The sequence below is a fragment of the Rattus rattus genome, chromosome 5 (genome assembly GCF_011064425.1).
Source record: "Rattus rattus isolate New Zealand chromosome 5, Rrattus_CSIRO_v1, whole genome shotgun sequence".
Taxonomy (NCBI): Eukaryota; Metazoa; Chordata; class Mammalia; order Rodentia; family Muridae; genus Rattus; species Rattus rattus.
Window position 1 is genome coordinate 116,043,441 of NC_046158.1, and position 23,837 is coordinate 116,067,277.

The following is a 23,837-nucleotide window of genomic DNA, read 5'->3' on the forward strand; positions in this document are numbered from 1 at the left end:
ACTTTATGGGCTCTCTAAAATCATAAGCAAGCTCACAAAATGAAAACTCACAATCGCCAGGACGTAAATAATTTGCATAAAAACAATCCTCTAAATCTACATTGAAATGGCAGTTGGAGTAAGCAAACTGGCTGTAATGCTCTCATAAGTTCAAAAAACCTCATCAATCCTTTGTAAATCCTGTAACAATCTCTACCTGTTTGATTCTCTTTTTTTTTTTAATTATAAATAAGTTTGAGTTAGTCAATGTAACACTGGCAATCCTTAATCACAATCTTTAAGCTCTCCTTGTAACACCAGACAGCCACAACTTTGGGAAGTCACCTGAGTTCTGAGTATGTGATTAGGCAGCTGCCCTTGGGGCAGTGGAATTAGCATCAAAATACAGGTAATCTCAGGGCAAACCACAACTTTGGAAAGACACCAAGTCTGTCCTTCATGCTACTAAGTTTGACAAAGAGACATTGCCCTAAAATCTTAAATTTTTTTAGAAGCCTGGTTTCTAGAATAAGAGTTCCATAAAATATTACCTCAATTTAGACCTGTTTACCTAGGTTGGCTCATGCCACATGTTATCTAGAATGACTTCATCCAAATTACAGTTTTAAGCCAACTTTCTGTTACCAATGTTACACCTTTTTAACCATATCTAGTAATTTAAAAGCCAATAGTCCATAACCAAGGCATGTAGAGCATATTTATACATTTAAAACCAATCAGAAACAAAATTGAAGTGGCCACACATGTCTTTTAATATTTACACCAAGCACCATTTTTAGTTTTCTAGCTGTGATTTTTAAGAGAAGCACCTTGTCACCTGTTGAGTCTAATAATCAGCTCCTGCAGACGCTCACCCCTGGGCAGCTTCTCCAGCTGACCTAAGCTCCTAGCTTTAGGTATAGGGCTCCAAAGGCCGATTGAAACTGTTTTTTATTCATTTGTTCCTTTTTGAAACGAGTTAAAACCAAGTCAAGGTGTGAACGACCAGCAGATAGAGTTTTTACCATTTTTTCTTTTGAACACGAAACATAAAACATTTAAGCAACGAGAAACAAAAACCACAGACATAAACTGACAGACATGGAGAGCTTGGTGCACCAAGGACAGACAATAGACATAGAAGGAAAAAACTAGATGGTGTCCCACCAAAGGGACCCACATATCCTACCTATGGAACCCAGAACCAGAAATAAGCATTTCTCCAATAGGAGCCAGCAGAGAGGCAGGCGTCTCCTGCTTTCCCTCTGTTCCTAGGGAGAGCTCTGAAAAAGTTTTTTTCTTTCTCCAAAGCATCTGGAGAGTCTGGCAGGACTGTTTTTCCCAAGCCCATTCTCTCTCATGTCTAGGGGTGTAAACTATCTCTAGTCAGGGTCCAAAGACTAAAACATAACTCTAAAAGAACATATACATGGAAAAAAACACTTTTACCATTACCTTGTCCTTTTTTATTACAAGTTTTACTTACGCTTAGCCCAAATCATCAAGGCCTTTTCTAGCCCATCTTACCCCAAGGACACTTTTCATCAACAAAACAAAAAAAATTGATTAAATCCTTTTTTTTAACTCTTTCCTCTCTCCCTGAATGAGCGCTTGATCTCTCCTATGAATCAAGCCTCCTTAGACAATACCTTCCCCATGGCGATGGGGAACACTTATTCGACCGGGTCTTACTCCCCTCTCCAGTGATGCACGAGCGATGCAGCCTGAGAGTCCTCAATCTCTCCGCGGATCTCCTGTCTCCGTCGTCCGGTAGTTGGCCAGATTGGGTCCCTGTTCGGGACGCCCACTTGTCCTCCAGCGGGACCCAGGTATTCAGGGTCCCAAGAGGCTTTCTACCTGTGGGCCAAAATGGGGTGAAGAGAAGAAGGAGACCAAGCAAGAGTTCTGTTGTCAAGGTCTCATTTATTGAGAGGAATGTACAGCATTTAAAGCTCTGAGGCAGGAAATGAAGCAGGAACTGAAGCTTAGGGTGGGGGAGTTTGGGAAGTGCCCAAGGATATAAAGGTGAATCACTACACTGCAAGATATCCTCCTATAACAAAGAGGCAACAGTCTTCGGGGACATGTTCTTTGAAAGGTCGAACCCTTCTCAGGAATCTGCTCAGGGACATCCGGTGTTTTGCTCAGGCTGAAACATTCTGTCATTGCTCCCAGGGTCTTCCTGGGAGAGGCTCTTAGTTCAACAACCTCAAGTCTGTATGGCAGTCAATTCAAGGTTAAACCTCTGTGGCCATGCAGCCCAGAGTCAAGTAGCCACCTTGAGCTAAGCAGTCACTAAGCAGCTAGGCCCAAATCCAATACGGCTCACTGCACAGTGGGACAGTAGATATGGTGCCTTATGGGCAAGACTGTTTGCTCAGTGCACTAGAGTTTAAAAATGCAAACTCATATTAAACTTCCATTTGAAATGAAAGCCCTACTTCGGAGCACTTCACTCAAATAGAACTTCCGAGAGATGGCTTTTATTTAGTTCTGCCATACAGACACCTCAAGTCTACTAAAGCTATGGTCCAAAAGGGTCAGCCTCCATCATGAGTTGACAACAAAGTTTGGCATTGCCTATGTGGTAGTTTTTCATAACTCGGAAAAAAATTCCCATTATGTATGGAATTTGTAGTAGTAGGGTCAGATTCTCAGAACAGAGATCTCAAGCTTTGGTGAGAGTCAAGCTTAAGTTTAAACAAAGCCTCTAGGATATTAGACATGCCATGAACATGACAAGTCTTTCCCAAGATGTTGCAGACATCAAGTGTTCTGTTCCTAGAGAGAAGCCGTGTGTACTCCACATACCAGAGCCATAGGGATGATGTTCCCAAGCATGTTGTAGTACATATGATGCTACCACATGCAATGGATGCTTCATATTAAGCTATACCAATCCCTGTTTGCCTGCCTGGGCTTTGTTTTTGTTTTGTTCTAATAGAATGGAAATGTTTACTCTGTGCTATTGTGTACTGACAATGCTTAACTTGCCTTTTGATTACATTGGGGCATATCGCTAAGAAATTGCCTTGGGGCTTTTGAAGAGTGTTGGTAAGATTTTCAATAATTGCTAAGATTATGAGGATTCTTGCGGTTGTGACTAAATGCATTTTTCTTTTGTTATTGATCAATTTTATTACCTGATAATTTTATATATGTATATAGTTTATTCTGACTACTGTCTTCCCTATACTCTTTCTTATCTCCCTTTCTTTCCTTTCAGCCCCCTACCCTTCTTCCTTCCAGTCCCTTCTCAGAATCATGACCTTAGGTTCTGTTTTGTGGGTCATTTAGCTTAACCAGGAGTGTCTGTGTGAGTATTGTGTTGGAACTATCCACTGGAGCATGGTGAGGTTATCAATGTGTATACAACCAAAACAATGGTTCTTCCTCCCTAAATCCATCAGTAGGAAATAGTTCAGCAGTGAGGAGCAGGGCCTCTTCATTCATTAGCCACTTTGCTATCAATGTCTGACTTTTGACAGGCCGATTCTTATGCAGACATAGTACAGATGTCCACAGTACCATAGGTTCATGATTTCAATAACTGTGTCTTGCTCCAAAGAAGACTTTTTCCAGCCCTTCTCCTTGTTAAACCTTCTCACCACCCCTTTTTCTATCATGTTACCTCAACCTTAGTGAGAATGGTATAAATATTTTACTTAGTTCTGAGCACTCATCCACCACTTAAGAATCTTTGCATCCACTATTGTTCCCTGAAAAGACGGGCTTCTCTGATTAAGGCTGAGACTAGCATTTCTCTGTTGGTATCAACAGATATTGAAAAGGCAGCTGGACTGTATGTAAATTTAGCTGAACAACAGAAATGACAGAATGCATTTTTGAAGTGAGCAGATGATAAGCCTAAGTGTACATTACTATGGTTTAGATCTGAAATGTGCCTCAAAAGCCCATGTGCTTGAATACTTAATCTCTTGAGGTTGGCACAGCTTTTGGAGTTTATAGAACTGTATTGGCAGAGGTGGGTTTTTGAGAGCAGACCTTTGATAGTTACAACTTAGCCCTGTTTCTGATTCAGTTCCCTCTGCTTCCTAGTCAGCCATCATATATGACCAAACGCTACACACCATGTTGACATAGACTGAGCCCTATCTGCACCCATACACTTTGCACCATGTTGGAAAGAAATCTCTTGAAGCCATGGGCCAAAGTAAACTCTTCCTCTTTTAGATTGCTTCTGTCAGGGAGTTTGTCACAGTGTTGAGAAAGCACCAATGTAGTGACTTTGACATTGACCACTTACTGAAGATGATGCTTCTCAATTGTTTTTGCCACGTAAACATATTGTTTTTTCCTCCTCAAACCATAGCTATGTTGAAAGAGATACTTTAAGATTATACAAGCATTTTCTAAATCCATTGATTTTAATATATTATGGTAAATTTTACCTGCAAGAATGATATTTTGCTTAATGGTGACTTTATATTTTCATTTTTCTATATTTATTAGTTACAGTGTTATATTATTTAATGTATAGCCATATAATTAAAGTTTAATACAAAGTATATTTCAATGTAAAATCTGTCTAATATTACTATTATCATATACTATAAAGAAGAAGTACATAGTATTTATATAATAAGGGAAAGTTTTCTACTCATGATTTAACATTTTCATTATTATTATCTGTTTATGTTAGCATGCAACTATACATACTTTTTTATTTTAGTCGATCATAATACAATATTTTCACCTTGACTTGCTGCTGCTTTGGCCAGTTGTTCCCCAGATGTGTGGTTTCTTTGCCTTTGTAACTAATTCTTTTGCAAACACTTTTTTCCTTGAATTACAGTATTTTTTATAATCATTTTTATGCTGGAGTTCTGAAATGAAACAGTGTCATGAGGATCTTTGATTGATTTTATTGGAAAATAATATCTATCTTCTAAGAGCTGGACATCATACGTGCTATTTGTAGCTAGGATATCATTGCTTACAGGCCCCTTTAGTCAATGATCTGGGAGATATATGTGTTTACTCATGGGTTATATGCATATAGGTATTCCTTATTTTAATTAAACTGCAGTGTTATGTCAAAATTTAACCAATTTTACAACTTTTTCAATCTAAGTTTTCCTTTTCTAAAAAGAATTCAACCTCAATTCTCTTAGCTAAAATAAACATTTAACTTTTCTTAAATGGTATAGATCATTACAGGAATCATTGATTTATTTCTCCTTGAATTATAACAATGTCTTTTTCTGGATTACAGAAGATACTGGGTTGCAAGTGCTCTGTAATCAATGGCTTTTACAAAGACATTTTGTTGAAAATATTTTTTCATGTAATACATTTGTTCACCATTTCCCTTCTCTCATCTCTTCTCAGATCATCCTCACTTCCCCATCCATCCAACACCACACCTTCTTTCTCCCTTCTAAAGAAAACAAATAAAAACAAATATGACAGTGTTTCATTTCAGAACTCTGACATTTAAAATGACCATAATGATGCTGTAATCCAAGAAAGAAACTGTTTGCAAAAGAATGCATTGGGTTAAGGTAACGGAGCCGCTGCGATGAGTGACACCTAGAGCGCAGCAGCTTGATGTGAAAAATACTGTATTGTAACTCCTAAAACCAAAAAGTATGTATAGTTCCATGCTGCTGCAAATACACAGCTAATGATAATAACAACGGCTAGAAAACCTTTCCTAATTCTGTAAGATACTATGTACTTGTTCCTTATGGTCACTTTCCACCCATCCAAGCATCTTACTCTTTCTCTCTTTAGGAAACAGACAGATTAAAAACAAACAAGCAAACAAACAAACAGATCGGCCAGAATTTAAAAAGAATGAAAAGAAAGAAACAAGAAACAGATGTATACAGGCAGGCAGATAGAGAGAGACACACACACACACACACACACACACACACACACACACACACACACACACACAAACACACCAAACTACAAAATTGGGAACATAATATATAAGCAAGGGATGGGTGAGGTAAAAGATACTTAAACAGAGCAATAGGAGACAAACCAACCAAACAAACACAAAGAAGACCTCCAAACTACTACTGAGTTTTGTTGGCCTCTAAGTTCTAAGTTCTGGGGACAACTTAGCTTCATAGATCTCTCAGTAGCCTCCTAAGCCTAACATAGAAAGCTGAGGAAGGAAGGTCATTGGTGACAGTGAAAGATCAGAAGCAGACACTTCCTGTGAAATCCCATCATGCATTGTGCTTGTGTTACATCCCTCATTTACAAATGGCCAAAGTGAGTGAGTTTCTAATCAGCCCTTTACTTGAGGGCTGGGCATGGGGCCTGCCCTTATGTGTGGTTTACAGGGAAAGGTAGACAAGAGCTCTCATCCCTAGCCAAGAAGCTATCTCCAATTGACAACACTTGCAAAGGAAAACAGTTTTCTCCGGTGAAGTCTCACTGGGTATAAAAACTAATAAGACTTTTAATAGTCATTTGCTTATAGAATCAATGATCCAGGCATCTTTTCTGAGGAGCTGTGTATTTCAAATCAGGTAATTATTTAATCTGTGAACAAAAATTAATCTTCAAACATGTTTTTATATCTTCTCTTAAACAAGTAATCAAGAAGAAACAAAATTAGCAGAGAACCCACAGCAGTGTGCACAGAGCTGAAGGTGTGAATGTGTGTGAACCTCTTCCTTCAGCTCTTAGTAACCCTCTCATGGGGAGAAACAGGATCTCCTAGGACTACAAATTAATTAGACCATTTTCAGAAGCATCTTAAAATTATATCTCATGAAGCTTAAAAAGGCATTAGGAGTGCATTAAAATGAACTGTGTAAGGAGCTAGTAAATAAACTCTATAAATGAGGTCATAATGTTTGTTTTGTTTTGTTTTTAATTATGAGAAATAATCAGCATTAGCAGTTTTCTCTTCTGGTGAGAGCTGTTTTCCTCCAGAGCTGTTTGTTAAGTCCGTTGATATTCTTTTACTTCAGGCATGTACTGTTTAGGAAATTCAGCTGCCTTATTATCATGCAGTCTGCACAGTTTTGAGCAAGTTCATGTTTAGATGTGTGTGTGTGTGTGTGTGTGTGTGTGTGTGTGAGAGAGAGAGAGAGAGAGAGAGAGACAGAGAGAGAGAGAGACAGAGACAGAGACAAACAGAGACAGAGAATAATGTGTGAAAGAGTGTGTGTATGTGTTTGGGTCCTTGTGTGTGTGATTGTGTGTATATTTGTGTGTGTGTGGGTGAGTGTGTGAATGTGTGTGTGAGAGAAAATAATGTGTAAAAGATACTGTGCGTGTTCCTGTGCATGTGTGTATGTGAATGTGTGTGTGTGTGTGTGTGTGTGTGTGTGTGTGTGTGTGTATTCATGTGTGTCCAGAGGAAACAAATCCCCATATCTGATGTGAGCACTTGGGATTGAATCCAGGAAACCATGAAAGTGAAGCACATGCCTCAGTACCAGCCTGGGATCAAAAACATCTGACCGACTCCACCTTCACTTGTCTGCATTGAACTGGCAAACCATATTGTATGATCAGTGTTCACCTTCAAGATTCCTTCTGCATCCAAACACATTTTCGTCTTGTGAGTCTAGTCTCTTTTCCTGGCAGGAAACCACATGAAGATGATGAGTTTAGTAATCCCGTGGCTGTTAAGTAGTGCCAGAAAAGGATTGGTTTGTTTTTTTCATTTGCATCCTTCCCTCGGATATAGGATTATTTGACTACCTCAAATCCTTGAAAATCAATTCTGACCTTAGGTAAGAGAGATTTAAAATGTTCGTAGCACCCCGATCTCATAAACAAGTCATCCGTGTCCAGCTCCAAATGACACTGTGCCCTTAATTTTTTTCTGCTACTGTGGTCTGTACCTCAGTTCTTGCTACTAGAGCCATATTATTTTCTGTCTCAGGAACGTGCTTCCAACGTCTCTCTGGGGTATCACAGAGTCCTACACTCAGGACTAACCCTACATTGCCTCCACCAAAGGCAGAATATTCATATCTGATCGTCTTTGCCTATGTTTCCCAGTTTATATCCCGGCTGTGATTTTTAAGCTAGTTTCTGGTTTCTACATACAAAAGATCACTATTCCACTAGAGTCTTCTCTTCTAAATGAGCTACGTTGCCTCTAGGTCTCAGATGTGCTTTGATTGGTAGACATACTCTAAGGTAGACACTGCTTCTAAATGGGCCGTTTGTTAAAGAGAATCCTTTCAATTACTGAAGAAAAGTTAAAATGATGAATTTTACATGTGCCTATTGGCACTGGCTTGCCTCCTTTGGTTTTTGTTATTCACATGTAATGTGTGTGCACAGGAAAGTCAGGTGTCACAAAGGCATCTAAGTTGTACAGGGAAGGAATAGATAGTCAATGCTGCAAAGGAGAGGTCTAGCAATGACCCATGGGGACCTTTATGTGCTGGGATGGATTTCAGTTAACAGGTGCTAGTTTTAGAGATTTTTGACGATGAGTTTGTCATAATAAAATGAATGTGAAAGTGAATACACGACCTAAATGCTTTCATTCAGAGAAACTTAGATTTACAGATAACACAAGTGGACAGAAATATATCAAGAAGGACCTAGAATCTCTCCAAAAGACATGCTCCTCCCACAGAGTATGGGACGCTTGTTTGGGCTAGTGAACTGGGCTTGGGGCTGGCTGCCCCAAGATGAAAGACTTCATTAACTCATGAGGAGGGCGATATAGGTAGAGGGATGCTGAAATTCACCAGCGGTGCCCTTCTCAGGGGGTAGACGAGAGGAGACTATCGGAAGAACACACAATTGCTGTTTTCAGGGAGATTTCGCCCAGCTTGGCACATGGTTTCCGTGCTCAAATGGGTTTGGTGTTGAGCTCCCTGATCCTGATCAAATGCAAACTCTTCCTCAGCAGTTCTGGGGTGCATCCTGGAAAACCCACATTTCTAAAAAGTGTCTGCTTATCCTAATACTTCCATTTGCTGGATGCTGAGAGAGACTGGCCTAGCTTTAGATGGATCCATTTGTTTCTGGTGGATTAAGTTTAGCCACATTCCTGTGGCCAACTTCCCACAAAGTCTTTTCCTGTTTGGATGAAGCTGCTTTACTTTACCGAGAAAAGGAGAGGGGAAAATGTACTGCAAAAGAGCTGATCGTTGACTCGAAATGCAAATATGATTCCCCAAATGGCAATATGTAAATGAATTATCATCAACAAACTGAACGACAGGCGTGAAAAGGCTTTTTTCAAAAGTACTATTGAAGAAATTTCCGGACACCTAATTACTTCTTTCTTTTATATTTCACCTACTTTGCACAGCACAGCTAAATCTCTCTCCCTGGTGAACTGTACTCAGGGCTACAGCACCCACTTACTCTGTTGATTTAGGGATACCATTCCATACTGAATTTTACCATCATTTACATACCTTGTTTTCATCTTGTCTTTCCAGAGACTAGGAAGCACTCAAAACAGCAGGAATAGTAATAATATCAATACCCAATGTATTAATTAACGTATACCAAACAGCACAAATGCTGTTCAGACACTGTACTTACATTTAATACTTTCAATTCTGTTATCCTTGTTTCACGTAGGAGAAACTTTAGAATTACATAGAAAAGATGACAATGCACAGGTAGACTATAGGTCCACACATAATGTCCATCCACTATTTCTTTGCCTAGAACGGTAGCTTGATTCTGAGTAGCCATGCAGTTAGCTAACATTCCTGCCTCTGTTGAAACTGCTGCAGCCAGAGGCTACAGTGTAGCCAACCACAGACAAAGAGTGTGGCAGAGCTTGAAGAAGGACAAAGAGAGCTGAGAACAGTGGCCTCTTGCTAGAACAGTACTTTCCTGTCAAGTTACTGAGTATTTGACTGTGTTCTTTTCTCTAGTTTCCTTACTGATGACTTACCATTCCAGCAGCCGTCTTGCATTATGAGGTGACCTTGGAAATCAAGGTCATATACCTATGTAACATAGCCCAAAATTAAGAAGAAGCTGCATGCTAGTGAAACTGAAGTAGCCCTCTGTCTTGCTTTTTGAATCTTTTCTCTCTCAGTCTGCTCTTGCTTTATTTGGCATGCATGCCATCACCAATAAAAGGTATTACCCAGATTCTCTCTTACACAAATCAGCTCTGGCAACAGTAGCACCTAACGCATAGTTTGTAGGCAGCAGGCAGTTTAGTTCACTAAAAGAATGAAAATTCATAGGCAAATGGATGGAACTGGAAAGTATCATCCTGAGTGAGGTAACCCAATCACAGAAAAAGACATATGGTATGCACTCACTGATAAGTGGATATTAGCGCAAATGCTCGAATTACCCTAGATCCACAGAACACATGAAACTCAAGAAGGATGACCAAAATGCGAATGCTTCACTCTTTTTAAAAGGGGAACAAGAATACCCTTGGGAGGAATAGGGAGGCAAAGTTTAGAACAGAGGCAGAAGGAACACCCATTCAGAGCCTGCCCACATGTGGCCCATACATATACAGCCACCAAACTAGATAAGATGGATGAAGCAAGAAGTGCAGGCTGACAGGACCACACGGATGTAGATCTCTCCTGAGAGACACAGCCAGAATACAGCAAATACAGAGGCAAATGCCGGCAGCATTAAACCACTGAACTGAGAACGGAAACCCCAGTGAAGGAATCAGAGAAAGAACTGGAAGAGCTTGAAGGGGCTTGAGACCCCATATGAACAACAATGCCAACCAACCAGAGCTTCCAGGGACTAAGCCACTACCCAAAGACTAGACATGGACTGACCCTGGGCTCCAACCTCATAGGTAGCAATGAATAGCCTAGTAAGAGCACCAGTGGAAGGGGAAGCCCTTGGTCCTGCCAAGACTGAACCCCCAGTGAACGGGATTGTGGGGGGGAGGGCGGTAATGGGGGGAGGATGGGGAGGGGAACACCCATAAAGAAGGGGAGGCAGAGGGGTGAGGGGGATGTTGGCCTGGAAACTGGGAAAGGCAATAACAATCGAAATGAAAATAAGAAATACCCAAGTTAATAAAGATGAAAAAAAAGAATGAATGTATTTTGCACTAAGACAACTGTTCCTGAGATCTTCTTGCAAGGTCCTCTTCAGGAGAGAGAAGACATAAATGTAATGACATCTCCATGAACACTCTGAAGGTGGGGAAGGGTATCTGCCGAATGCTATAGGCATTTTCAAACATGCTTTTTCACATCTTAGTGTTTGAGGTGTCCATATTTTTCTCATTTGAAAGCCATATATCTGAAATAAGCATTATCATCCATGCATTCATTTTGGGGCTATTTATAACAATAATAAACACATATGAGTCAGAAAAATGACACACAGACAGCATTTCCTGTGGAAGAACCAAGAAGTGAAAAAAATAAAAATTATGTAAAACATTATGTAAAAGTGTTATTGTGTTAAACATTAAGAGCAAATACCAGAAAATGTTTCCATCCCCACCAGGAACACCAATATGGGTTTTTACTTCAGGAACGGATTCTGGTAATAGAAGGCTGGTGCATGTGTATGTCACTGGTTGGGTAGAGCCTTGTTTACACTCTACCATGGAACGCCATCATCCACCCTCTGACTGCGAGATGCCTAAGAAAGTTCTCCATTAGGCTTGAATGTGCAAAGCTTTCCATGGCCTTGCCTGGGCTTTTGTTGTCTAACAGCCTCAGTTAAACAATAATCGATTTACTTCCCCACATTGTTTCCTTCTGCTCTGCTATTATGCCATTCTCTGAAGCCCAATCATTTCTTTCCTTAAACAATATCGAACCTTTCAAAGCAAACTGGAGAGAAGGATGTGAATGTTAGCGATTGAATATGCATGGGAACTTTGATTCATACCCAAGACGTACTTTGAGATTGAAGCTAGGAGCTAGAACAGACCTGGTAATCCCGATAATTGTTTGTGGAAGACATTGAAAATTCAGGTTGGCAATATCTGATCACATCCAAGGAGGGTTAATTTTCACTATTCTCTAATGATACAGCCAGAAGTAGGTGTATTATTGTTTCTGTTTCCCCCTGTGTGTGTGTGTGTGTGTGTGTGTGTGTGTGTGTGTGTGTGTTGTGTCTGTGTGTGTGTATGTGTGTGTGTGTGTGTGTGTGTGTGTGTGTGTGTGTGTGTGTGTGTGTGTGTGTGTGAGAGAGAGAGAGAGAGAGAGAGAGAGAGAGAGAGAGAGAGAGAGAGAGAAGGCTTATCTGAAAGAAGAACTTCAGACAGAGGTCCAGCACAGGGTGATGAATTGATAACTGGGTGAGACGTAGCTACTTATTTTGAAGTTATGGTCTCAAGATGGTGTAAAATGCTACAGTGGATGATCACACACTCAAGAAAAATAAGCAGCACTACATAGATTTGATGGTTATCTCTTCTTTTTAAATGAATTAGGACACAAAGCTGGGTATGTATGGAATAAGGGAGGAATCTGCGTAGTATTAGGGAAGGGGCATTATATGGTTAAAATACAATATCTAAAATTCTCAAAGAATAAAAATATTGTTTTAAATGCAAGGTCATCCACAGAGAGCTCCTTACTCCCATCCCTGGGAAGCTGTAAGAGGTCTAACAGGGAAATAAGCTCCTTGAGAACAGGCTTCTTGTATGAAGACACAATGCAGGAGACACCTGGTGAGGGCAGTTGTCCCACTCAAGGTAGTTTGGAGCAGACTCATAGCCAGTGACAATTCAGTGCCTGAGGTGAGGTACTTTGAGGTCCTCATAACTCAAGACTAATTTCCATCCCTGTCCTGTAAAATTTTATTTTTGTAAAAGTCCCACCTGCTCTACAATGCCCTGATTTACAGCTGCTACCTCTTGGTCCTCTGCTATCCTCTTCTGCCTACAGAAAAGAGTCCTGGCCTACTGTAGGTCACCAGCTGTGGGGACAACTGAGCTGCACATTAGCAGACGCGATGCTTACAGCAGCTGGAGTGGGTGCCCTGGTACATACACCAACCTGCAGATGATGGATCGTCCAAATGCACTCACCACACACCCCCTTCTTTTCACCCAGGGAATTTTATTATCTTCTCCAGATTTTTTTTTGTACAATTTCTTTGTCTCTTTTAGAAAACGTTTGTGTTATTTTCTCTGTAGCTGATTCCAACTCTAAAGAAGCAGTAGCTTATCAGGAGAGGATAGAGCTTTACATTTATGGTCAAAACACAAAAAAGTTCAAAGGTAGAACCCGCAGCCCTACCTTGTTGGTTGCACAAATGATAGCCATGATTTTTCCATCAACTTTTTCCCAGCTTCTCTTAGTTGCCTTATGAAGAGCAGCAACTTCCATATCTGGCTTGGTGTTTTCAGGGACTGGCATAGATCCTAGAGCACACATATAACAAATGCAGAGGGATAGCTTAATGAATGGATATTAGGTATAGCTGTGGAGACAGTGGTTTTTTTCTCCCTGTAATAATGAAAAGATTAAAAAGATTCATAGTTGTTCCAGGCAGCTAATACAATCCTATAAAATTATACAAAAAATAGCGAGCAAAGTAACATATGTGTGTGTTGTTTCATACACATATAATCATGTATGTCATTTCACATGTATCTATATAGAAACATGTATGTATGTATGTATGTATATTCGTACGTATGTATGAAATCATGTCATCTGCAGGAAGAAATGGATGGAAGTACAGAGCACCATGGACAGGAGGAGAGCAGGGAAACTACAAATAGAGACCATTTGGAATGAGGAGAAAGGAGAGAATGGGAGCAATGGAGAATAATGGATGGGTAAGCATGATGGAACCACACTTATGGATGTATGGGGTGTTATAACCGAATCTCTCTTACACCGTGCAGTTAAAATGTTAGCAGAGTACAGTGTCAAACACCCAGAATCCCAACTCAGAAGCCTGGGTGACATGGTGAGTTCCCTGGCAACATGAAGAACATAACTCCTTGTGTTATATGGTAAGTTCTAGATTCTGTAAATAAACAAGTAAACAAATCAACAAATCAGTCAGAACACACGTGGGGCTGGAAAGAGAGCAGGAAGCTCCAAGCGCTGATAGGCCAGGGGAGAGCGTGACTTCAGTACCTCACTCCAGCTACCAACGTATCCTGTTGAGGAACTCTAAAAGATAGACTTATCAGAGTTATCACAGCTCCCATGCCAAAAAACAAAACAAAACAAAGCAAAACAAACAAACAAAAACCCAACCAACCAAACAAACAAAAACAAACAAACAAACAAACAAAACAAAACAAAAACCAGCTCTCCTACAAACTCCTGGAAATCACTAGCTAAGGGCTTAAGGTAGCAACTGAGTGTGTTCTGAAGCCAGGCGACCCCCTGGAGGTGAGCTGTAGTAAGAGCCTGGTACTAATAGAGACAAGCAATGCCACTGTAAAATCCTATACATATCTCTGTAAATTTACTCCAAACAAAACCTAACCAACAGAATGCTCCGCAAATGGCTTTCTCCCTCATTCTGGGTTACACACCTGACTGGGGGGCTCTGTTTATGACCTTGGATATCCTCTCCGAAGACATTATCCATATAATTAAGCAATTACTTCTTAAGTAGATGACTGGCCTGAGGCATTCTGCTGAGCTAAAGAGGGGGCTGAAAAGGGAGCAACTGAATCCTCAGTTCCAGGTGAGATGGGTTGATTTTTACCTGATCCAACTCTAAATGACAACCTTTCCACCCTCTCAGTTCTGGTGTCATCCCACATAAAGTGGGGATCTAGTAGATGTTTACTTGCTTTGTGAATTATACTCTGCAGGCGTTATTTGGAAATGGCGAGCAGTGGGAACAATTACAAGTTAAACTGGGTATTTGGACATTACCTAGAAGCACTGGTCTATACAGGTTACTGCTCTGGACTGGGGCATTGAGGAAAGGTAGTAATGCTTGTCTAATTGTCCCTAGCAAAAACACTTCCTCCATGGATCAGATGTAATTACTACAGTAGAAAATAACTTAAATAGCACCAGTCTAGTGCAAAAGTATTATATTGCCTTATGTTGATGGAGAAGCAGTAATAATTGACTGGTGCAATGGAAGACACTGTGCACCCCCTCATGGCTTGTTATTTCCTGTTAAACAGGAGCTGAGCCAATGGTGAGCTCAGAACCACAGCAATTGAGCAGATGTATTAACACCAGGCTGAAGAGGGAGGAGCCCTTCAGTTCTTCACATCATTCTCAATATGACCATCAAACGATGCCATCCCAGTTAGCCCAAACCAGAGCAGAGTGCATCATTTCCTCACCCTGTTGGGGGAGTCAAGGGCAATACGATGTATGGATTCATGGGGCATTTTGCTCATTTGTGTGGACACCCCTGAGCTCTTCCTAAGAAAGGCTGGAATTTGTACTTAAAAAGAAAAAAAAACAAAAAAAGTTAAAACAAGTTTTAAAATTCAGGAATGAGAGGGAAAGTTCATCTAGGGAACTTGTTAGGAGTCACAAGGTCAAAGACATTCGAGAAGAAAGGGAATTTTAACGGTTCAGCCAGTTAACTGCCTTTATTTCCACAAAGACTCTGGAAATACCTTGTGTAAATGAAGTCGGTTCAGTTTCACCAGTGTGATCAAGGGAGCCACCTTTCGGGCATTGCTGACAACTACATCGCAGTTAATTATTTTGCCCTCTTTCCCTGTGGCTGCCTACACAGTTAGTGCAGAACACGAGTCACCAGGTTTCTTGCAGTAGAACAAGGCCTGGGTCTTTGAATTTTTATCAAGCTCTGACACGGACTGCAGTTTGTAGACTCCGGCTATTAATCACGACGCACATATTTTTGCATCTTGAGAAATTATGTTACGCTGAAAACTTCAGAAGAAAATGTAAGCTCTTCTTCATTCCGAAAATTTTTGATATCACAATCATAAAATATTCATGATAAGAAAAATTAAAAAAAACCCTAAAATACAGAGTCGTCAACCTCGTCTGCAGTTTCATTTTCTTTGGTTTCAATTCCCAGCAGTCAACTTTAATTCAAAACTATTGCTTGGGAAAATCCAGCAGTAGATAATGTGTGTGTTTTAAGCTGCAATCAATCTCTAGTATGGTAAAGTGCCATGCAGTCCAATCCTATCCTACCTGGAAACTATGAGATCATCAAGAGCTGAGTCACCCTTTTGAGCAGTGTTTGCACTGCCTGCCTGGCAACTATCACGTCCAGAGTGGCTGTGTTTTAGAGCCTGTTCTGAAGACAGGCATACCACTTATGCATAACTTTTTTGTTATATATGTTTTTAATTTTATTTAATCTATTTTTATACTCCAGATTTTATCCCCTTCCCAGTCCACCCTCTGACTGTTCCACATCCCATTCCTGCCCACCCTATCCACCAGGACGTCCCCATCTGACCCCACCAGACCTCCCCAGTCACTGGAGCCTCCAGTCTCTTGAGGGTTCGGTGCATCTTCTCTGACTGAGTCCAGACTGGTAATCCTCTGCTGTCTATGTGTTAGGGGTCCTCATATCAGCTGGTGTATGCCACTTGGTTGGTGGCCCAGTGTCTGAGAGATCTTGGGGGTCCACATCTCTGCTGGTCCTCCTACAGGGTCACCCCCCTCCTCAACTTTTTCCAGCTTTCCCCTAATTCAACCACAGTAGTCCACAGCTTCTGTTCATTGGTTGGATGTAAACATTTGCATCTGACTCAACTGCTTGTTGGGTCTTTCGAAGGGCAGTCATACTAGGTCCCTTTTTGTGAGCACACCATAGCCTTAGTAATAGTGTTAGGGCTTGGGGCCTCCCCTTGAGCTGGATCCCAATTTGGGCCTCTTACACTGGACCTCCTTTTATTATAGTATATTACTATAGTTGCTTCATCTTATTTGTTATTCATATTCTACCATACCTAATTCATTTTAAACATCATAATAGACATGAACAGGAAAGCAAGGTAATATAGAAAGTTTGAAACTATTCATGAATATTTGAGCATAGGTCAAATGGGTAAGAGTCAACTATTATATTCCAAAACCTAATTGGAAATGATTCAACACTGATCTGGTATAGAAGTGACATTTCATTTGTTTTAAGGAAGCACTAATTACCCAATAAATGCTCGTTGGAAAACAGAAAATTATTCTCAGAGTTGTGATTTATTAAGTACTCATATAAACTACTATGAGTCATTTCTAGTCACCATAAGAACAGGTAAAAACTAATATGTGGTGACAGGAAAGACAGGTCTCACTTCTCAGCCTTTGGCTAAGATTATAATTGACCAAGAAAATGCACAGGCAACCTTTCAAAAGATGATGTAAATGTTCTAACAGGGTTATTGTCACAAGAATCCAAAAGCACGGACACTTGCAAGCTGTGCTTTGTTCTTAGGCAAGGTGAATGGTTGAATTCTCTAGTGCTAGAATTAAAGACTTTCTCTACCCTTGGGATGATTCCTCAAGTTTTTCAATTAAACTCCACCAGAATCCAGATCAAACCAGGTTTTGTTCCATGGACAAATCAGAAGTTGTTCCAAGACAACAGGTAAGCCCATCACTGGACTTGTTCATTTCAGGATGTCAATGAAAATAAGTCTTTAATGATGACCATAATAATTTCAGGCAACTGCTGGCTAGCTACAGTGGTTCGCAAACTCTGTGGCACTACCGTCACATGAAACGCTTCAGAAAACATCAATCCCAGAGCCCCACTCATAGGTTCTGAGTGTAGAGAACTACAAGAGGTCCAGAAAATTCAAGTACACACCAGAATTCATGTAGAACACTTTCTCAAATCCCATCCACAAAAGCATCATCAGAAAAACCACAAAGTGTGTGTGTGTGTGTGTGTGTGTGTGTGTGTGTGTGTGTGAGAGAGAGAGAGAGAGAGAGAGAGAGAGAGAGAGAGAGAGAGGAGGGAGGGAGGGAGAGAGAGCCCTCCCCTCATGCACACAAACACATGTATGCACAATGCACATTCATGTATTTGTGTGCACAAATATGTGCATATATAAACACATGTACCATTAGCATTTTTAATGAAAAACTTGAGGAATCTCCTTAAGACATCTGATGTAGAAGTTTGGGCTGGGGTCAGACATCCACACCTCAGCAAGCCATACTGATGATTCTAGTGTGATGTACAGTTTCCCCACTGATTTAGAAAATCTCTTTTATGGTGTTTTAGGATCTAATATTCCTCAACTTAGTTTTACAATCCCATGGTTTTGAAGTTTATTCTTTTATGCTGGCATTCATTTTTTATCTTAAGTAGATGTACATATCAGCATGGATAGTCTGTGAATTTCTCAGTGTTCTGTAATTCTTTCTCATTTTCTAAAATCCTCTAAATTGTCCTCTCCCCTGCAGCTTATTACCTTCCTGTCGTTACCTATACATTTTGTGCTGAATCGACTCTAACACTATCTCTCTGCTCCTCAACATCCCCTCTTTGTGCTGCAAAGCTTTTACTTTTATTTTCCAGCAGAGCTTGGCTAAGCCCAGTGAGAAAGCTCACACTCTTTATTTGTTCTTGCAGCCCGCACCGACTGACACCTCATCAGTCAGTGTGGACGGGAAATGGCCTCAATCTTTCCAGCTATTGTTAACGAAGATTATGTCCAGGAGAAATATATCATCTGTCATCTCTGATTTATTTTATCTTCTCACACTGGTGATTTGGTAGTTATTTCAGCTGCCCAGTGCAATTATTCAAAAGCTTCAAGGTTATTTATTTTGTAAACAAGAGTTTCCTCTAGGTCTTTGTGAATTTTGTAATAAACTTGATTATCACAATGGTTCTAGAAGTTCTGTGTTGCCCTTGATCCTCGTCTGCCTGCACTCACTGCTCTAGGGTTCTCTTAAAGCTTGGATTTTATTACCCTTAACCTTCTAGAAGGTTGAATTTTATCTTCTTTTTCATTAGATTTTTAGCAAGGTTTCTTTTCTATTTTAGGTTTATTAATTCACTTATTTTTCTTCACGCTAAACGTCTCTGAAGATTCCTTGGATATATTTGCATTATTTTCCAGGCCTCTTGCTTTCCAATCCCTTGTTCTGTTTCACAGGTTATTTTTCCTTATGTTTTATATGCCATCGATCTTCACATTCAAAAGAACAAAGTAAACACAAGTCCTTTAATCTTTTGTTCATCAGTTCTGTCCAGTTTTAGAAAACACAGCTCAAAACTGTACTTCCTTTGAGACATTTACTTTCCATCCTGACTCCCACACTTCCAAAGATCTTTGATGCTTGCATGATCTTTTCATATTTCAAAAAGTATATTAAGATATTTTTAGGCTCTGTTAAATATTTTGCTGTCAATTATTATCTTTCCATCATAGGAAAGAATATTATCCTTAAGATAATGGCCTATGAACAAAGTTTCAACTAACTATTATTAGTTATTGATTCAAGAGACCTAATCATGAAAATCCTACATGGCCTAGTATTTCCAGAGACTGTAGTTTTCAGAACCCAGAATCTGTAATTTCTAGCTTCTGTGGAGAAGGAGGATGTCATCACTGAATGCATGATGCCTTTTCTGTGCTTGTTTCTGTTTGCTGCTTGGCTTCCAGAGAGCTAAATAGCCCCCTCTACTGATGTAAGCCAGTTTTCAAGTCGTTTCTCACTTGTGTTCTACATTCTGTAATGGCCTCTTATTTTTCCCTCCTCAGCCTTGTTCTCACTTCATTTCAATTCTCAGAACTCGCTTCCCAGACTCTTATGTTCTTTATGCCTTATTCCTCCTAGACTGCGTACGACTTTTCTTCTAAACAGAGACCAGAAACATGTAGCCTAAGGACCAACTACCAGCTGTTTTCTAGATAAAATTATACAAGAATGTAGCTATGTCCATTCATTTAAATATTGTTGTGACCACTCCTGCCAGAATTCTGTAGTTATGAAAGAGTCTATGTGGCTCAAGGAAAACAGTTACTGCCTGGTACTGTTCACACACGATTTGCAAACTTCTGCTCTGAAATTTTATTAATGACAAGTGCAACCCTTGATGCTAAGGCTAAAAATGACAAGTGACCCCTGCTAGGTCATTCTTGGGTTCAATATCATTACTTTGCCTTCAGGTCCTGTCCATTTCCTCCGTAGTTTCAATGACAGGATGTCAATTGAGAAACAGTTTGCTCTTGTTCTCATTGAAAGCCTAGCAAAACTTTCTCTCCTTCAGGTATCAAAGCCCCATTTCCTCTAGGGAAACAAACTCGGGCTTTATCTGTGGGCAACAGTGACATGCTTAAAATAACTGTGCACATTATTAGGTGGCCACCGAAGAGGATGAGAATTTAAAGCATGTAATTATTAATTTTCCACATTTTTGCACCTTTCAAAGCACATTTTGTTCTGAGGATATATAAAAAGAGACTAAGGAAGTTCTGATACAAAACTAAAATATAAAACTCCCCAAAACATCAAAATGAAGTATATTGCTCTCACAATGCAGTGTATTAAAAACTAGTCTTAAGTGGTTCTCAACTTTCCTGATCTGTGACCCTGTAATACAGTTCCTCATATTGTGTGACCTTCTACCATAAAATTATTTTTATGGCTTCTACCTAACTGTAATTTTGCTACTATAATAAATTATAATAAAATAATAACAATAACATCAAAAACGAACAAAAATTGTCTTAATTCTCTGAGCCTTCTTGACCCACACCCTCTCCAAAGTGACAGTAGCATATCTTCTGCGAGATTCTCCATTCTGGTGACTCTCCCACGGCCTTGGGGTTGGTGTTGACTGATAGAAAGAACACAGCAAACTTAAAATGTCTGAACCTTGGCCCTAATAACCTTAGATTCTGGCCATGACTAAGAAAAAGCAAGCCTGCAACAGCTTGTCAGACATAGGAAACATATAAGAAGAGAACTGGATTTTTTAGATCAGAGCCATCCTAAACCACCCACCCACAGGCTGGCCTGCTAGTAGACCAGATTCCCAAGAAGAACCACAGCCCAAAACATGGAAACCTTATATTCAACTTGCAGAAACAGTAAACAGATTACATTTTACAATTTTACATTTTACAAGAGTTATTGTTAATCAATAACTCTTTAGTAAGACCTGTTGAATATACACAGAGCCAGTCAGGATAAAACTTGATATTTATTGTACATTGATATTGCTGTTCACATTTCTTGTCTTTCTTTTGCTATTCCTAAAAAGTGACAGTTGTATAATGACCCCTTAGATAATAATGTACCCTATCTACTTCCCCAAAATTTTCATTTCAATCTCTAGTCTACTCAAGCTCAAATGTAAATGACTAATAGAAGATTAAATATTTTTCTTCTTAGGGGATCTCTGTGTTTTATACATGTTTAACATTTACATTGATATTAACTGGTTGAAGCTACTTCAACAATGTACTACAGACTAGATGGATTAAGCAACAGAAATTTATTTTGTAAGTACTACAGGATAAGATCATGGCAGAATCAAGTTTGATTGTCTCCAAGGTGTCTCTTATCTACTTGCTAGATGACCTAAGTATGGTCATCCTTCCATAGTGTTATGCCAAAATTACATTTTTGTAAGAATTCCAGTCCTATGACATTAGAGGACAACCTAATGTCTTACTCATTTTAACACCCTTTGACATCCTAGCCCCAAGAACAATTGCATTCTCAAGTATCAGAGGTTAGAAGTTCAGATTATGAATTTTGGGGGGTGAAGGGGTCTCAATTTGATCCCAGACATGGGCTTTAGGGAAAACCTTTCAGGAAAATAAATGAGGACAGAAGGAAGCTTCTGAGTGGAAATGCTCTCAAAGTCAAAGCCAATCAACATGGGTTGAGAATATATGACTGCAGACCTCTGTTGCTCAAATACAGAGCTGAGTGTCTGACCACCATGTTGTTATTATTAGGAAGTTCCCCCTATTCTTACCATCAGAACTCTTATAGGTTAACAGTGGAATAAGAGACAAAGCAGGGATTCTAAACTAAACTCCCATAACAGAAAATAAAGACCATGCTCTTACCTCTCGAAAATGCTAGCAAAAATTGAGATCCACAGAGAGCAAAGTAATTAGAGGCTGCTTCTGAATCATACCCAGGAGCAAAATGGAAGAACTCTGCAGATCATAAGTGAAGTCAGATAGGAAATAGCACCAGAGTATAATTTGCAAAAACATCAAAAGTGCAATGTTCTCATGAGCATTAGCAGCGTGCGTGTCTGCCATAGCAGCATCCAGAAATGACAGGGTGATAACACTGGGCTGAAGGGAGTGGAAATGCCTGAACTATGCATTCTCAGTAAAAGAAAGAATGTCAGACTAAGGTTGTTAATTAAATATAAAGCAGGTTAATGATGACAGGGTAACAAAATAGCACAGGGTAGATACCATCTGTAGCTTCCCAGTCTCTAGAAGTTAATATTTAACTTTCATGAAGTTTGGTCTAATCAAAAGTAAACAGGGAATTAAATGGGTTGTGTTATACCATTACAGTAGCTAACTGTAATGAGGCTTTTACAATTTCGAAATGATTTGGTAAAATTTATGTACGCCAAACATCCAGTTCTTTCTGTAGTATTAGTCATATTTAAAATGTTCAAAAGGTACTTGTGGGTGGTGAATGACGAACAGCTCACACACTGAACATTTTCATTGTCCCAAGATGCTCTGTTGTTGGACTACACAGTACTGGAACATCAGATGAACCATGGGCAGTTTGTTAAAGAATGCTCTAGCAGGGGACATAAAAGTGGTTCTGGGAAATTATCCCTAACTGTAGGAGCTATGGCTTGCAGGAACTGAGAAGTTTATCAGACAACTCTGGACACTGAGCTCGTGTAGTGAAATATGCAGATGGCTGCTGCAGTTAAGTTGTATTTTTCCTCATTTTTTAAGCTCAACATCAACATGACCTGGCTCAGTCTCAAAGCATCCTACTACATTGCCTAAATGCCATGTGGTCCTGATATTGCCCACATAGATCTCCTACTCTATGAATGGCTTCCCACAGTGAGTCTGTCCTGAAACCAATTTTAAAAATATGTAGTTCCTTTCACAAATTTAAACTGGCTCCAACAATGTGATAACATGATCCAATCTATTTTAATTCTATCCAGAGGAATATAAGTAGATCCAAAGGAAACAAAATATAATTTTAAGATTTAGCATTAGTTTGTCCATTAAAAGGAACAAATTCTCTGTGATGTTAGAAAAATGTATATGCTGTCTTTTACTGTCTAAAATCAAATTTTGGTTCTTATTTCTCTGTAGAGTTGTATCTTGAAGTATTTTCTTTTATGTTTAAAAGACTTTATTGCACTATATTTTTCTATATGTAGAACATATTGTAATATTTTTCTCTTACTGAAGATAATAAACTTTGAAGTATTAAAACATTGAAGAATTATAATAATAACAAAATTGATAAAAAGCATTATAAAGATGTTAAAATATTGATAACTAAGTATTATACACCAATTTAATTTTTTGTTGTGAGTATACCTCTTAATGAGATAAATCATTTTTTCCCAGAGCATATATTTGTGGTTACATAAAATACTTTATTGAAAAGAGCATGAGGTTGATCATGAGTTCAAATCTTAGTATTTGTTTTTTAAAAAATGTGTAGTTACTATAAAAGCTTTTAAATAAAGTATATAATATCCTAATATAGCATTCAATTATTGGAACATTCCTATTATAGATCAAAATCAAAATCATATCATCATCTATAACAAAAACCCTTGAGCTGAGTGTTGTTCTCAATGGCCAAGCATTTGTCGAAGGTTCAAACCCCAGGACCCGAAATGAAATGAAATTGAAACTTAATAAGTTTAACTGACAACTGACTTCATTAAAACTTCCTTCAGTTATACTAAATTCTCATGTCAGGAAAACCCCAATTTGCAATATTCTATTCTAGTCATCATGACAACCCAGTATCCTAGTTTCTAAGGGGAAGAGCAACCAATCAAGAAAACCAAGTGAATTC